Source organism: Scyliorhinus canicula, chromosome 16 (genome assembly GCF_902713615.1).
Source record: "Scyliorhinus canicula chromosome 16, sScyCan1.1, whole genome shotgun sequence".
In the NCBI taxonomy this organism is placed as follows: Eukaryota; Metazoa; Chordata; class Chondrichthyes; order Carcharhiniformes; family Scyliorhinidae; genus Scyliorhinus; species Scyliorhinus canicula.
In genome coordinates, this window is record NC_052161.1 from 116445564 (window position 1) to 116461460 (window position 15897).

At 47.3% G+C, this 15897-nt stretch overlaps 1 protein-coding gene across 1 annotated transcript in view; it reads left to right on the top strand.

Annotated features, from left to right (window-relative positions):
* Positions 1-200: 200 nt before the first annotated feature.
* The window catches only part of clcnk (chloride channel K), a 151424-nt gene continuing 135727 nt past the window's right edge, over positions 201-15897 (top strand). The window contains exon 1 of the mRNA XM_038821627.1: positions 201-461. The gene's annotated coding sequence lies outside the window, so the exon portion shown is untranslated. The remainder of the gene's footprint in view (positions 462-15897) is intronic.

Here is a 15897-nt window from a genome sequence, read left to right on the forward strand (position 1 = left end):
TGCTATCCCTGGCTAAAACCAGCTTCCAGTTTAGCAGTATATCACATGACGTGTTTTGGCGCAAAACTGCTAACTGCTGTGTCATGTTCCAGTTCTTAAAAGCTTATCTCGTTTTAGTACTTTTCCATCATGTGTTCAGCATGCGAACAGTGCATGTACTCGCTATAGCAACCACAGATTGGTTTTAACCCATTCACTGCCGGCAGGGTTTCCTGGCCAGAGCTGTCAATGCTAGGTAAAGCCCTGACATTGTGACTTTCAATCACTGCCTCTTGAGGCGTACCCCAGCCCCACTCTGCTGAGCCTTGAGCCTGACTCATTTTCCGGAGCCTTGTTCCAGAGCTCTGTTCCACAGAAGCAAGTTAAAAAAATCGTTCAGGTTCTATAAATGACACAGAATGTGCAGCGAAGAAACAGGCCCTTTGGCCCATCTGCTCTCTGCCAGTGATCATGTGCCCCAGGTGAGCTCCTCCTTTAATCTTATTAGTGTATTCTTCTGTTATGTTCTGTTACAGGAACAAAGGAAGATAGGAGCAGGTGTAGGCCATTGAGCCCATCGAGACTGCTTCTCCATTTAATAAGATCATGGTTGGTCATTCACTTTTTAGTGGTCACAGAGGAGTCTGGAAAAGAAAGTTAAAACAAATGGTTTATTACCAAAGTAAAGTATATACAAGTAACAGTCCCAGTCCCAGCTGGGACTACTCTGCAGCTTAGCTCCTACCTGGGCCGACCTTTAATGTCCTGAGTTAACTATCCTGCTGATGGGCCTCCGACACTCAGTGGGGGAGCTCGTACTCCACGAAGCTCACAGAGAGATTAATCGGGTCATCCCTGTGTGTCTTGTGGAGATTATAACACACTTCAATGTTTTTTTCCCCACTATGCCCATGTCCTTTTGTGTCACTGTTATTTAGAAATCTGTCATGCTCAATGACTGAGCTTGCATAGCTCTCTGGGGCACAGAATTCCAAAGAATCACAACACTATTGTGTGGAAGAAAATCTCCTCAACTCGGACCAAAGTGGTTTCCCCCTTATTTTGAAATGATGTCTCCTGGTTCTCCAGAGCAGAAACATCTTGCCTGCATTTACCCTGTTTATCCCTTAAGTATTTTGTGGGTTTCAATGAGATTGATTACCTCTCAATCTTTGAAGCTCTTTGTTATTGGCCTCGACCATTCCATACGATAGCAAATTCTAGCAATTCTCCGGCTGGAGAACTTTCTACTGAATTCCTGACTGGATGTATTCGTGACACTCTTTTATTTATTGCCCTCATTTTGGACTCCCTACAGGTGGGAGTGGCTCCTCGGCAAGAGGTTATACAGACTCGGAACTCTGGGCAAGATTTTATGTCTATTCTCGCTGGCGGGATGGCCTGGCCCCAAAGGCGATGACCACCTCCCACCAAAGGTTACCAATGGTGTTCCATTGACCTGCCATGGGAGCCCGGGCTTCCACAATATTTGTCAATGATTTGGAGCAAAGTAGCTATAGCAGTGTTGCACAATAGCTGATAATGTAAAGCTTTGCCGATGGGGTGAACCAAATCTCTAAATTGGCTTGGATATGGTGGATTATTTTAAAAGTGGATGAATGTGAGGTGTTGCATGTTGGAAGATAATGGTAAACATGGGGTGCGATTTTCCGGCCCCTCCCATTGGTGGGAATTTTCCAGTCTCGCCAAAGTCAACGGGCATTTGAACTGCTTGCCACGTTTTCCAGCCGCGGCGCCATCCTGGCAGGGCTGTAACACTCCGCACGTGGGTACAACAGAAAAAGGTTTCTAACTTTTGATAGTCCTGAGTCCTGTTCCTGGCCACCATGCACCCAGCAATGCCTGAGTTGTCTAAGACGCATTCACGCCGTCACCACAGACGTCTTAGTTATTTTGTTCTATTTTCAGTCTGGAAATAAGCCAACTGGACAGACTATCCGATTGGAGAAAGCAACCAGGAAGCTGCAGTCTCGAACACTTGGGCCATTCCCCACCAATTGGTGGCGGAGGTGGGGGGGGGAAACGAGACAGAAAGAGATTTCAGTTTGCGGTTTGATGGAATTCATCAAAAGCGGGATGGGGTGTAAGAGGCTGTGACTGGCTGGGTAAGGCAGAAAGCTCCCTTGTGGGTCTGGGAGGAGTGTGCACTGCTCCTCCTCTTGGCCCACAAGGAGTGCTATAAAAGGCACTTACTTTTCTGAGCTGAGAGGTCCACTTTGCTACTGAGTTTCCTGAGCCCTGGGTAACCCATCTGGTAACAGCCACATTAAAATGAGGCTCTCACTGGCACTGTAGAGGCCTGGTGTAAATACGTTAATGAAGTGTGCCACTTCTTGAATATGAAACGCTCGCACGGCATGGAGTCCACTATTGTACAGTGGCCATGGGCAGGCACAAAGTGAGTTGGGGCGGGGGGGGGAATCATATTTCATTTTTTTTTTTTTTTTTTTTTTTTTTTTTTTAGAAATTTAGATTACCCAATTATTTTTTCCAATTAAGGGGCAATTTAGCATGGCCAATCCACCTACTCTGCACATTTTTGGGTTGTGGGGGCGAAACCCACGCAGACACGGGGAGAATGTGCAAACTCCACACGGACAGTGACCCAGAGCCGGGATCGAACCTGGGACCTCGACGCCGTGAGGCAGCTGTGCTAACCACTTGGCCACCGTGCTGCCCTTGGGAATCATATTTCATGTCTCGTCCTTTGCTGTCCTTTATTGGGGGGGGTGTGGTGGTGGGGAGGATTAATGTCAAGGTAATAATATCTGTGACCCGTCCATATCTGCCTTTCTCTCAATTCTGTCCCCCCTCCCCCACCCCCAACACACACCTTTTCTTCTTATTTTCTTTTGCCTACTGAGACTAAAGACTGGCCCCTCAGTTTTGCCTCTGCCTCCTTGCTGAATTCCTGAGCTGCCTCGACAGCTGATAATGCTGAAATAGAGAAAGGAATAAGTGAGTCAGGGTCTGAAAATAGCTCCAAACACTGACAAAGACAAGTGCTCAACACACACCGAGGTTAGACAGTCACGGGAGAACGTGAGGTGGAGGGCGGGAGCAGGGGTGAATCGCTGAATCACATTTCACAGCCCTGTCAGATCTTCTATCTGATTTTGCATTTCCCTCAGATTCATAGTTCTCGCAGAGCCATTTCTTTGCTTGCCCGTCTGCTTCTAAGCGGCGACATATTTAGCGTTGAACATCTGAAAAGTGTGAGTTGGCAAGATGTCTGCTGCACAAAACCACAGTAATGTTTCCGCGTGATGTCCTGGTCAATAAATAACTTTTAAAAATAAATTTAGAGTACCCAATTCATTTTTTCCAATTAAGGGGCAATTTAGCGTGGCCAATCCACCTACCCTGCACATCTTTGGGTTGTGGGGGCGAAACCCACGCAGACACGGGGAGAATGTGCAAACTCCACACGAACAGTGACCCAGAGCCGGGATCGAACCTGGGACCTCGGCGCCATGAGGCAGCAGGGCTAACCCACTGCGCCACCGAGCTGCCCTCATCAATAAATAACTTGACAAGAAAATCATATTTTGTGACACATTTTTCATTTACTCTGAATTGTTTTAGACAATACTCTTCCTTAATAGACAACACTCACATCATCCCTTTAGGGCAGCACAGTAGTATTGTGGATAGCACAATCGCTTCACAGCTCCAGGGTCCCAGGTTCGATTCCGGCTTGGGTCACTGTCTGTGCGGAGTCTGCACTTCCTCCCCGTGTGTGCGTGGGTTTCCTCCGGGTGCTCCGGTTTCCTCCCACAGTCCAAAGATGTGCAGGTTAGGTGGATTGGCCATGATAAATTGCCCTTAGTGTCCAAAATTGCCCTTAGTGTTGGGTGGTGTTACTGGGTTATGGGGATAGGGTGGAGGTGTTAACCTTGGGTAGGGTGCTCTTTCCAGGAGCCGGTGCAAACTTGATGGGCCGAATGTCCTCCTTCTGCACTGTAAATTCTATGATTCTAGACATATTTCGGAATCCACAAACACCTTAATAACTGAGCTGAATGTAGCGTGGAAGTGACACAGCCATGTCGGACTGTCCCCTTTCCTCTTACCGAACCTGTTACTCCATCTCTGCATCCACATGTCTCTTGGACCTGTGTCTCCTTTGGACCTAATTTTCCAATCTCTTCATCTCCCCCACCACCACCCACCTATCGCCTCATGTGTTCTCCCATAAGGCAGTTTTTTTAAAAACGTTGTTCCGTAATTTTAAAAAGTCAAAAATATTTAACGATTCAAAATATTTGTGCTCTCTCCACTTCCTGTGCTGTGGCCTCATTTTCTTTTTCTGTTTTGTCTGAAATAGTTTCATAAATGCAAATTTGTTTCTCTTTGTAGCCTGCTTTGTCTGGAGTACAATCTAATGACTGTTTGCCATGTCTGGCAGGACACAACGGGACACATATTTCAACAGTACAGCCGTGTTCATTCTGCAGATTGGAGGCTTTCAGCAAAATTTAGTAAAGGGAAGGCCATACCTATTAATAAATCAGGAGTTCATGACACATGCTCCTTTCCCCTTTTTCCTGTCACTTGTTCCACATAGTTGTAGAATGAACCGTGGCACCATATCAAATTAGACAAAGAGTGTTCTGCTGTCTTGATAGATGGATGTATCACAGGATGTGATGTTGAGCTATGTGATATTGAGTTGTGCAGACCACAAGCACCCCAAGTCCTTTGTAGGGGTTCAATCTGCAGTCTCTCCTTTCCTATGCACAGTATGCACTGTCTGTATAGCATGCAACAAACAATACTTTTCACTGTATACTAATACAGGTGACAATAATAAAGCAAATCAAATCAATCCTCCCGGATTTCCTAGACTCTGCTGGAATGGCCAATTAACCTCCCGGCTATTGCTGCAACCGCTACATGTCTTCGTACCTCCAAAAGCCCAAACTAGCAATTCTCTATTTATTAACCATCCCTAATTTTCATTGAACCACTTCAGAGGACACAACCCTGTGAATCTGGAGTCACATGTAGGTCAGACCAGGTAAAGGTGGCAGGTATCCTTCCCTGAGGGATATGGCACTAGGAAGAGCTGAGGGGTTTGGCCAAGGGTAGCATCATGGCTGGTACGGGCTTGGAGGGCCGAAGGGCCTGTTCCTGTGCTGTATTGTTCTTTGTTACAAAGGACATTCGTGAACCAAATGGGTTTTTGCAACAATTGACAATGGTTTCAAAGTCTTCACTAGATTTTTAACTCCGGAATTTTATTGAATTCAAATCTCATCACCTGCTGTGGCGAGATTTGGACCTCAGTCCCCAAAGCATTACCCTGGTTCTCTGGATATAGCCCAATGACAATTCCACTGCGCCACTGCCTCTATAGAAGTACTCTAGCATATTCTGCCACGTGACTCTCTGCAAATATCTCCCGATAGTCGCAAGGCCATCTGCTTCAATGTGAAGAATGTCTCTAAGTAAACAGGGGTCTCATACCCACAGTGAGTATCAACTCATCACAAGAAATGTTTAAGGGATGGACTATGAAGCAGAGCGGATTGCTGCTTACACCTGTGCCATTCCATGAATGGAGAGTTATTGAATTTAGCTCAAAAGCAGAAGTCCGGGATTAATCTTTCTGATTTGAATGGTTTCAATGGATGGATTTTCAGAGCCCGATGGGGATGGACCGGTGCCCTTTTGGAAAAGGTTTAGGTTGGGGCAGAATGGTTACCCACAGGCAAATCTTGGTAGCCAATGAAAGCAATTAGAGGGTCTATTGAGTCTATTGAGGCACAGTAGTTTGCACTGTTGCCTCACAGCGCCAGGGACTTGGGTTCAATTCTGGCCTTGGGTGACTTTGTGGAGTTTGCATGTTCTCCCCGTGTCTGCGTAGGTTTTCTCCCGGTGCTCTCCTGTTTCCTCCGACAGTCAAACGACGTGCAGGTTAGGTGGGTTGGCCACGCTAAATTGCCCCTTAGTGTCCAAAAATGTGCAGGTTAGGTTGCGGGGATAGGGTTGGGTGGGGTGGGGGAGTGGATCGAGGTGGAATGCTGTTTCGGAGGGTCGTGCAGACGAGTTGGGCCACATGGCCACCTTCAGCACTGTAGGGATTCTATGTTAAGCCCTTATACTGAATAAAACACAACCGGAGAGGGGAGGCAGTCTTCCAGTGGGAGCATCAGTGCTTCAGTGTGTTTTATAAACCACAACCATCAACACCCTCACGGTAGCTGCCAGACCGTGATGGGCACCGCTGTGACCAAAGTCTGTCAGGTAGCGGAGCCACCCCCCCCCCTCCGTCCTCCACCTGGACAACTTGTCAGCTGTGGCCAAAGTCTGTCAGGTAGCGGAGCTCTCCCCCCCCCCTCTCTCCCCCCCCTCTCTCCCCCCCCCCCCCTCCCCCCCTCTCTCCCCCCCCTCTCCCCCCCCCTCTCCCCCCCCTCTCTCTCCCCCCCCCTCTCTCTCCCCCCCCTCTTCCCCCCCTCTCCCCCCCCCTCTCCCCCCCCCTCTCCCCCCCCCTCCGTCCTCCACCTGGACAACTTGTCAGCTGTGGCCTCCGATACTTTTAAGAAGTCTTTAAAGGAAGCCTCAGGGCAGAGGAACCCATCCTTTCTCTCCCACACCCATCGGCAGCTCCCACCTTGGAAGGGGCATCCCTGTTGGACAGCCTTGTTGACCTTCAGGCCTCGGAGCCTCCCTACCACTAACCAGACGACGGGCATGCCCTCTGGCCTGGCGTTGACATGGTGCGCGGTCAGGACATTGAAGTTCCCCTGACAATGTGTTCCCAACCCCAGATGGAAAATCCAGGCCAGTGGATTTCCCAGGATGACGAATAGAATCATAGAATTTACAGTGCTGAAGGAGGCCATTCGGCCCATCGAGTCTGCACTGGCCCTTGGAAAGAGTACCCTACCCAAACCCACACCTCCACCCTATCCCTGTAACCCAGTAACCCCACTTAACCTTTTTGGACACTAAGGGCAATTTAGCATGGCCAATTCACCTACCCGCATATCTTTGGACTGTGGGAGGAAACCGGAGCACCCGGAGGAAACCCACGCAGACAACGGGGAGAACGTGCAGACTCCGCACAGACAGTGACCCAAGCCAGGAATCGAACTTGGGACCCTGGAGCTGTGAAGCAACTATGCTAACCACTATGCTACTGTGCTGCCCTGCCATGCTATCGTGCTGCCCCCCTATGCTATCGTGCTGCCCCCATACTTACTGAGTTATGTACATTGGACATTGGTAAGCATTTCTACTGCTAAGAATCAATGCTTGCAGAATTGGACTGTTTACTGGATTGTTTATGAATTGGGTATTTCATTATATCGAGATGGTGGGCATTAATTGGGGATAGTGGGCTTTAATTGATCTGTAGCAAAGCTGAAACTGTGGGCCCTGGTTTGGAGGTGTGCAGTATATAATGTGAGTCTTTGTAAAGGAGGGTGTATGTTTCCAAAGACTAGGCTCCAAAGTTCTATCCTTCACTGTCTGGTGTTCTGCGCTGCAACAGGCGGTGCCAACTACTGGTGCCAGTGTTACCAAAGCCCCAAAGGCATAAAATGGCGTGGGCCACTTCTGGTGAGTCCCATGTGGTGCTCCATGTTGGACAGGAGTGTGGCTTTGCCCGTGTGTGCGCCAATGTCGTGAGATGAAGTCTGACAGTGATGTCAATCAGCCATTCTGACTGAATCGATGTACGAACTTGGCCTACGTGGGCCTGCTGTACGCCTGTGCTAATCATCCTCAGTTAAACATGCATTCAACTCACGAGGAATCCCCCTCCCTGCTGAGCTAGTTAAAAGGACAGGAATCCAACTTGCGGATGATCTGTATTGGACTTGCTTCTGTTGCGGTAGTATTATGGTTAGGTGGTTTTAAAGGTTACGTGAGTGAACTTGTGCATCCATTCAGGAAGACCAGAGAAATTGGTCACCCAGGTCTGCCAAAGGTATGCAATGCACCTGGGTCTTCAACAGAACTCTGCAGAGAGGGGACCCTCTGGGAAGAAGGAGGAGGATGAGGAGGAAGGGCCCTGGAACAGGTTTTCCCAGAGCATTTTGCATCCCTCTGCCTGAGCTAGGAGCGATGGCTGAGGCAGCTCGGGATCACTAATGAGATGGTTATATAACTTATGGCTTTATTGTGTTTTTTTTTTATAAATTTAGATTACCCAATTATTTTTTCCAATTAAGGGGCAATTTAGCGTGGCCAATCCACCTTGAAGTTAAAACTCACCACTATTCTTAGAATTCCCCCTATACCAAAAAAAGGTTGATATTCTAAATGGTGAACAGGGATTCTCACTCCCTGACTCCAGTGCAGGCTTCTGTGAGTGCTATTCAGGTCAAACTATCTTTTCAAGTTATCCCCCGGTATAACCCATACCTTCACCGAAGAATTCTACCTACTTACCCCTTAATAGCATCGATGTCCTGGGTCCTGCGTTATTAAGGAAGTGAAGTAAGCTAATAACCACTTTTTCAGGTTAAGTTATTTTTATTATTATATTTTTTCTTTTAAAAGCTGCAAACACTTTCTTTACAGAAAGGAAAAAAGATCTTGCTTCTGGCTGCTTCAGGCCCACCTTGGCAATCGATCTTCTTAAAATCTGGTCTTCTTGAGTTGTATTCGCTGGTGAACTCGGTTGCTGTGTCCTGTTCTTCCCATGCACCGAGCTGTGAGAGCTGGCTCTGCTAGCTATCTCTAAGCTGACTCTGACTCCTGTTTAAATTCTAGCCTTCCTTAGATGTATAACTGTTTAAACTCGGCTGCTTGCCTTGTCTTTCCCATGACCGAGCTCTCTCTCTCTCTCTCTGAGTTCTCCTCCCCTTCTCTCCTGTTGCTGGTGCTGTTCTCTGTCCTGTCCTCTGTGCTCTGCTGCTGCTCCCTGGGTTTATATTCTGTTTCTGAGAGTTATTAAGTTTTAACGACTTTTGTAAATGGGCTTGTTTCACTTTGATAGTTTAAAAGTATCTTTGATGTAAACATCTTACTACAACTAATTATTCATTTTGGGCATATCGTCTCCTCTCAGATCTGATTAAACAATGCTTTGGTTTCAATAGGTGTTACTTTTAATTCTGTGATTTCAAATCGTTTAATTTTCCAATTGTCCCCAGCTCATAACTTTGCCTTTGATTTTGACTTACATGATGTTTCTCGTAGACAGGTCGTCTCCAATTTTCTTTTAATTGTCCTGATGTTCATAGAATTTTACACTTTAAAATTGACACCAAATTTGACTGAGTATCTTCCATCCTTTCCAGCTGTTTACTAAGAGAGTTTATTTCAATTAAGGTGTGAAACTTTGCTTTTAGCGGTATGCTAAAATTTAACTTGGTTATGACTTGAAAGACTTGCCTGTTTTAAACATTCGTCACTTAATGCAATTGAAACTCTCATCCATGCTTTTTCAGATGCTTCCTGAGATAGTTACTTTCCATGAAGGTGTGAGCCATTGTTTTAGCTTACCACATGAGACTGGTGTGTTTGATTAGCCTGCTTGTGAGCAAGAATCTGCATTTTACAACCCTGCTCTTTGCAGCTGCTATGAAACTTTTGTGGGATCTTTCCCTGTATCCTCTCAAACCAGATATTGCCAGACTTCCATGTTTCAAATGACACATTTTTCTGTATTTTCAAGAACAACCTACTCTGCACATTTTTCGGTTGTGGGGGCGAAGCCCACGCGGACACGGGGAGAATATGATGGCTTTATTGTGTTGATGTTGTACCTTTGATGTGGTGTGGCCTGGATGAACATTCTATTTCCAGAGAATAGCAGAGACCACCTAGCCGACAAATGGAGTAATAGAGATCTACAGCACAGAAAAGGCCCTTTGGCCCATCACTGTGCGTCAGTCAAAAACCAAACTATTGGAATCCCATTTTCCAGCACTTGGCCATGGCCTTGTAGGCCATCACCCTTTCAGGCAGTGAGTTCCACATTCTCACTACCCTCTGGGTGAAAAAGAGTTTCCTCACATCCCCTCTAAACCTCCTGCCCCTCACCTTAAATTTATGCTCCCTGGACATTGATCCCTCCACCAAGAGGAAACGTTTCTTCCTGTCTACTCTATCTATGCCCCTCATAATGTTATACATCTATAAAAAAAAAAAAATTTAGAGTACCCAATTCATTTTTTTCCAATTAAGGGGCAATTTAGCATGTTCAATCCACCTATCTTGCGCATCTTTGGGTTGTGGAGGCGAAACCCACGCAAACACGGGGAGAATGTGCAAACTCCACACGGACAGTGACCCAGAGCCGGGATCGAACCTGGGACCTCAGCGCCGTGAGGCAGCAAGGCTAACCCACTATGCCAACGTGCCGCCCTGTTATACATCTTAATCATGCCCTCCTTCAGTCTCCTCTGCTCCAAGGGGGAAAAAAACAGTCTATCCAATCTCTCTTCATAACTAAATCTCTCCAACCCAGGCAGCATCTTGATAAACCCTGCCCCTAATGTCTCAACAAGGTCGTCTCTCATTCTTTTAAACCAATGAATACAGGCCCAACCTACTCAACCTCTCGTCATAAGAAAATCCCTCCATACCCGAGATGAGCCTAGTGAACCTTCTCTGGGTCCCCTCCAATGCCAGTAAGTCTTTCCTTAAATAAGGGGACCAAAACAATACAGATTTCAGCTGCTTTTATTGATTAACTGCATTTAGAGTCCCCCCAGCTTGCTGTGGTGGGATTTGAACTCATGGCTCTGGAGTATTAGTCTAGACCTGTGGATTTGTAGTTCAGTAATGTTACCATTTTAACTTGAAGGGTATCACGGTTACTGTGAACATGAGTTATGGCTTTCTTCCTGCGGCACAGTGCTTACTTGGAGCACAATAGCTGCTGACCCGGCTGATAGCAGCTAACAAGTAAATCAAGCTGGGAGCATTAGGGCTGTGCTGTCTCATCACGTGTGGCAGTGCCTTTACCTGTGGAGCCATGAGGGCGTTATTCAACCAGTCATTAATTTGCTCTGCTTGCTAGGTGTTTAAGTGGAATGAATGAGGACTGATTTATATGTTTGTGTGACTGTTGTCGGAAGGGCCAGTGAGGGTCAAAGTGCAATTGGAGAGCCACGTCCAGATATATATTAACTTTCTCCTTCAGCAACTTTCCAGTGGCCTGTCACGAGGATTTGTAATTCTGGCTTCAGCGTTCAGGCACATAATGTTCCTGTGCGATTAGTAATAGACTCAGACAGGGTGTGGTGTTATCTATGTGTTAGCTGGGGCTGACTCACGGGTGAGGAATGGTTTTTTTTTTATTTCCCGGGGAGAGGGCTATACATGGTCTAGCCTACATCTCCACTGCCTCGCTAAGAGATTGGCTTCTCAGGCTGCCGAAAAAAGTGTCAGATAGTAACGGGCAAGCAGCCTTAAATAGAAACACGGCTTTAAATAGATAAGAACTGCAAGTCTTGCCAAGAACCAGGAGCATTGTTCGAATCAGAGGCCTCTTATCTAAGCTCCAGCTCAGCTCATCGGAGAATAGACACAAAAACAATAATAGGCATGATAGCAATTCCCATGAAGCAATGAGGGGGAGGTATCAAAGAGCCAACAATTCACATATTGTGGAGGAATGTATGGAACCGGTATGAGCCAAAGGGAAAATGCAACTTCCAGGGATGGGGAATTTGAAAGTTGTTCCCTTGAGCTGATGGCACAAGGACCAGGTGACACAGGCTTAAGTTTTTGGGCAGAGATGCTAGCAGAATGCGAGGAGGGAAGCTTTTATGCAGTGGGTGGTCGTGGCCTCGAACTTGCTGCCCACAGGCGTGGTGGAAACTGTGCCGATTCTAGGATTTTGAAAGGAAATCGCGTGGGGCACTTGACGAGAATAATCTTGAAGAGAATAATCTTGTCGGGCTTTGGAGATGGAGCGGGGGTGGGGGGGGGGGGGAATGGGAACTGACAGAGCACTGGTGCAGACTCGATGGGCCGAATGGCCTCCTTTTGTGGTGTTGTAACTTCATGATCCTAGGGCAAGAATGTGTAGAGGAGTGGGAGGTGGATGGCAAAGAAAGAGGAAACTAGAAACGCTGGGGTGGGAAAAAAAGATGAGGTCATGAGCTAGTACGGTGCAGTCCCAGTCTCATCCCATGGTGCTGGCAGAAGGTGGTAAGGACTAAGCAGTCCTCTGGTTTTGTTGCATTTTCTTCATTGTGCTCTACTTTTGACTGCCGCCCTGCTGACTACATTACCTCTTTGTGATTGCTCCTAGATGTTGGGCACAGCACCAAAGTAGCGATATTGGAACGCTTGGAGTTCAATGACAAAGCACAATACCCACCAGGGTATAGTCCTGCTTTGGGCAAATATAATATTATTCTGAAGCAACGTAGATGTATGTGGCACTCAGTTTCATGAAGACATATCCTTGCAGTATATAACTTCTAAAACAAAACACAATCTTCATGAATTCAGAATGGAGTATATTTATTTAGTAAAACAGAAATACAGTGGAATTCTGTTACATATAATAGTAAAGAAAAAATACGTTTATATATGTAAAAGTAACATCAATGCTAGTACTGACTCGAAGCGCGAAATACATTAGAATGGATTAAAAATGAACGAACAAGAATTTTCCATAACTTCTTTACAAAGTTGCATGTTCTTTACTGTGTGTGGGTTCGAATGCACATATAGGGTGGGTTTCCTCCCCTCCCCATGACATTTGGCCACTGGCAGAATCTTCTGGTCTAGTCAATTTTTACTGCATTTTGCGTGGCTTGACCATCCCACTGTTGGGAAACCCTCGTTTGCGGGGGAGGGTGGGAACGCCATCGGCAGAACTGGAATATCCCACTAAAGAGAAGATCCCACCCATCGATTCGAGGTAAATCCCAAAAACCCTGTCAGATCCATAATTCATCAACACTGTTCTATCTGTCAAATATATCTATGGTTGTGTGTATTTATATATATATACAATATATATTATGTATGCTGGGAGGATGTTTCCCCTGGCTGGGAAATCTATAACTAGACATCACAACCTCAAAATAAAGGGTCATCAATTTAGGACTCAGATGAGGAGAAATTTCTTCACTAAAGGGTTGTGAAGCTTTAGAATTCTCCCCCAATAGATTGGTAGATTTTTGGTGACTAAGAGAATCAAGGGTTATGAGATAGTACAGGAGGATGTGGCTGATGTAGGAGATCAGCCACATTCCTGTTGAATAGTAGAGCAGGACAAAGGGCCACATGGCCAACTCCTGCTCCTATTTCTTCTGCTCCTATGTAGATTCGAACCAAAGTGCCGATCTGCGTCAACGACTGACCTTGGTAAGAGTGCAATACAAGAATCAGCCGTAGGAAAGTGTCACCCTGGATTGGCGATTCTTGCCTTTGCAACACCTCGTTCATCTCCCAAGACAGACCAGAGATGTTGCGCAAAGCCCAGCACCCTTTGCACTAATGAGTGTGCTGAATAGCGTAACGGCGTGAGGTGCTGCAGCGTAATTATGTCACCTTACTTGATCAAACTGTATGTGTGGGAGGAATAACTGTGGATCCTCCGAAGCCTTGACTGTGAATGTTTCAAGTGACATGGACAGCCTCTCCAGGCCCTGTAAAATCACTGTGTGCATTCAGGAGAATGCCTGACCCCACCATACTTTCTCAATATGGATAATCAAAACTCCTTTTTAAGTAATACGCTTGAATCGGAAAAAGGGCCTGCTGCCATGTCGAAGAGTAAGTTTTGCTATGTAGAATGGTCTGCCACTGTTCTCAATACAACATGTGTTAATATTTAGAGAGGGATGCTGAAGACCTCAAGGCACCGAGGAAATTATGTCACGTAATAAAACGTGACAGGTATAAAGGTATAAAATCTATGAATTAAACTCAAGTTTTGCAAGAGCAAAGGGAGGTGGTTCAGGGGATCCACATCAAGGTATATATTGAATCTGAATTCGGAGTAAACCAAGAAATTAAGACCAGAGAACAAAACCTAAATGAATGAGTAATAAATTTAGGAAGAACTTTGGTGCTTAAACATTTAATAAAATACTTATCAGAATCTGCTAGGGAATAGGGAAAAGCATTGGCGTATTTAAAATGCATCTGGCTGTTATAATGGGAGAGGATGAGCAAACTTATATTTTTTTCATGGCAGCTTTCACGACCTTAGGACTTCACCAAGCACTTGGCAGTCTTTGAAGTAGTTATTTTTTGAAGTGTTGTTACTGTTTTGATGCAGGGAAATGGAGGAACAACGTTTCACACAATGAAGCTCCACAAACGAGGGGCAGGATTTTACAGGTGATGGCGGGGGGAGGCTCTAAGTGTCCTAAACTAGCAAAGGGTTGGCCTTCCACCTGGCCAACCTGATTGGCCAGCTTGTTCTAGTCCCTGCAGCACCAGGACTCTGTAATGAAGACTGCTGGGACTGCAAGGAGATCCGTGAGGATTGAAGATGGACACCAGATCCAGGTACGTCCCTGGCTTTCAAGGAAGGGAGGGATTGGGCACCTGAGGGAGGGGTGTGGGGGGGTGAGGGGTTTGGAGACCCAAATGGGGGCTAACATCTTAGGGAAAGGTGTCCTCAGTGCGCACTGGCACCATTGAATAATATACCCCAAATTCCTTCCCATCTTTTCATCAAATTTGTTTTTAAAAATGGCCTTCTTGTTTTGGCTATTTTCTACTGTACTATGGCAGTGGAGGTGGATTAATGTCCTTAAGGTTGCAGTAGTTGGTCACTTAAAGCCCTCAATAGGCCTAAGGGTGGGCGGGCTAGTGGGCGCCTTACCCATCCATGCCGCCCCTGGTATTATTGGTACTTGTTCGGGGTGGGTGAGAAGGCAGGGAACTAGCCACTCTGTGATATATTTTACATGCCCCGCCTGCTTTGAAGTGACGGAGGAATCAATGTTGGTCCAACAGCAGGATAACTGGCTTGCCTTCAGGTACTGTCCTCGGGAAAAAGGGCCTGGTAGGGCCTCGTTTGTATTCCCAGCAAGTCTGTGGAGTGGGCCTTGATTCCATGGCTGACTGACTAAGAGGCAAGGCCAACACCTTAATAGGATGAACGTTCATGAACTAATGTCCTTTTTTCTCTCAGCTATAACGTTTCTTATTTTATCAAATGATTGTGGACATCAGGGACGGCATTCTCCCCTAACCGGCGTGACAGAGGGTCCCGGAGTAGGGGAGTGGTGCCAACCACTCAGGGGCCAGGCCTCCCCAAAGGTGGGGAATTCTCCCCACCTTTGGGGGCCAGCCCCGCGCCGGAGCGGTTGGCACCAGAAGACTGGCGCAAAAAACCGGGGCCCCCGGCAGCGGGGCTGGCCGAAAGGCTTTCGCCGGTCCGCGCATGACATCAGTGGCAGCTGGCCGCTGACGTCACTGCCGGCGCATGCGCGATGTGGGGTTCTCTGCCGCTTCCGCCATGGCGGCCGCGGAAGGAGAAATAGTGCACCCACGGCACTGGCCCGGAGTCTGAGCCGGGGGCCCGGAGTCTGAGCCGGGGGCCCCGATCGCGGGCCAGGCCACCGTGGGGGCACCCCCCGGGGTTCGATCGCCCCCCCTCCCCCCAGGACCCCGGGGCCCGCTCGCACCGCTGATCCCGCCGTTCCAGAGGTGGTTCAAACCTCGGCAGCGGGAGAGGCCTCCCAGCGGCGGGACTTCGGCCCATCCGGGCCGGAGAATCACCGCAGGGGCCTCTCTGATCGGAGTGGCGAGATTCCGCCGCCGCCACTTCCCGGGTGGCGGAGAATCTCTGCCACGGCGGGGGCGGGATTTTAGTCGGCCCCAGGCGGTTCTCCAATCCTGCTGGGGGTCGGAGAATTTCGCCCATAGTTCGGAATCAATTGCCATTGTCAGAGATGAACAAAAGCTTCTTTTACCGTAAGGAATCATTTTTTGTAGTAAAGAATCAACAATAGGAGC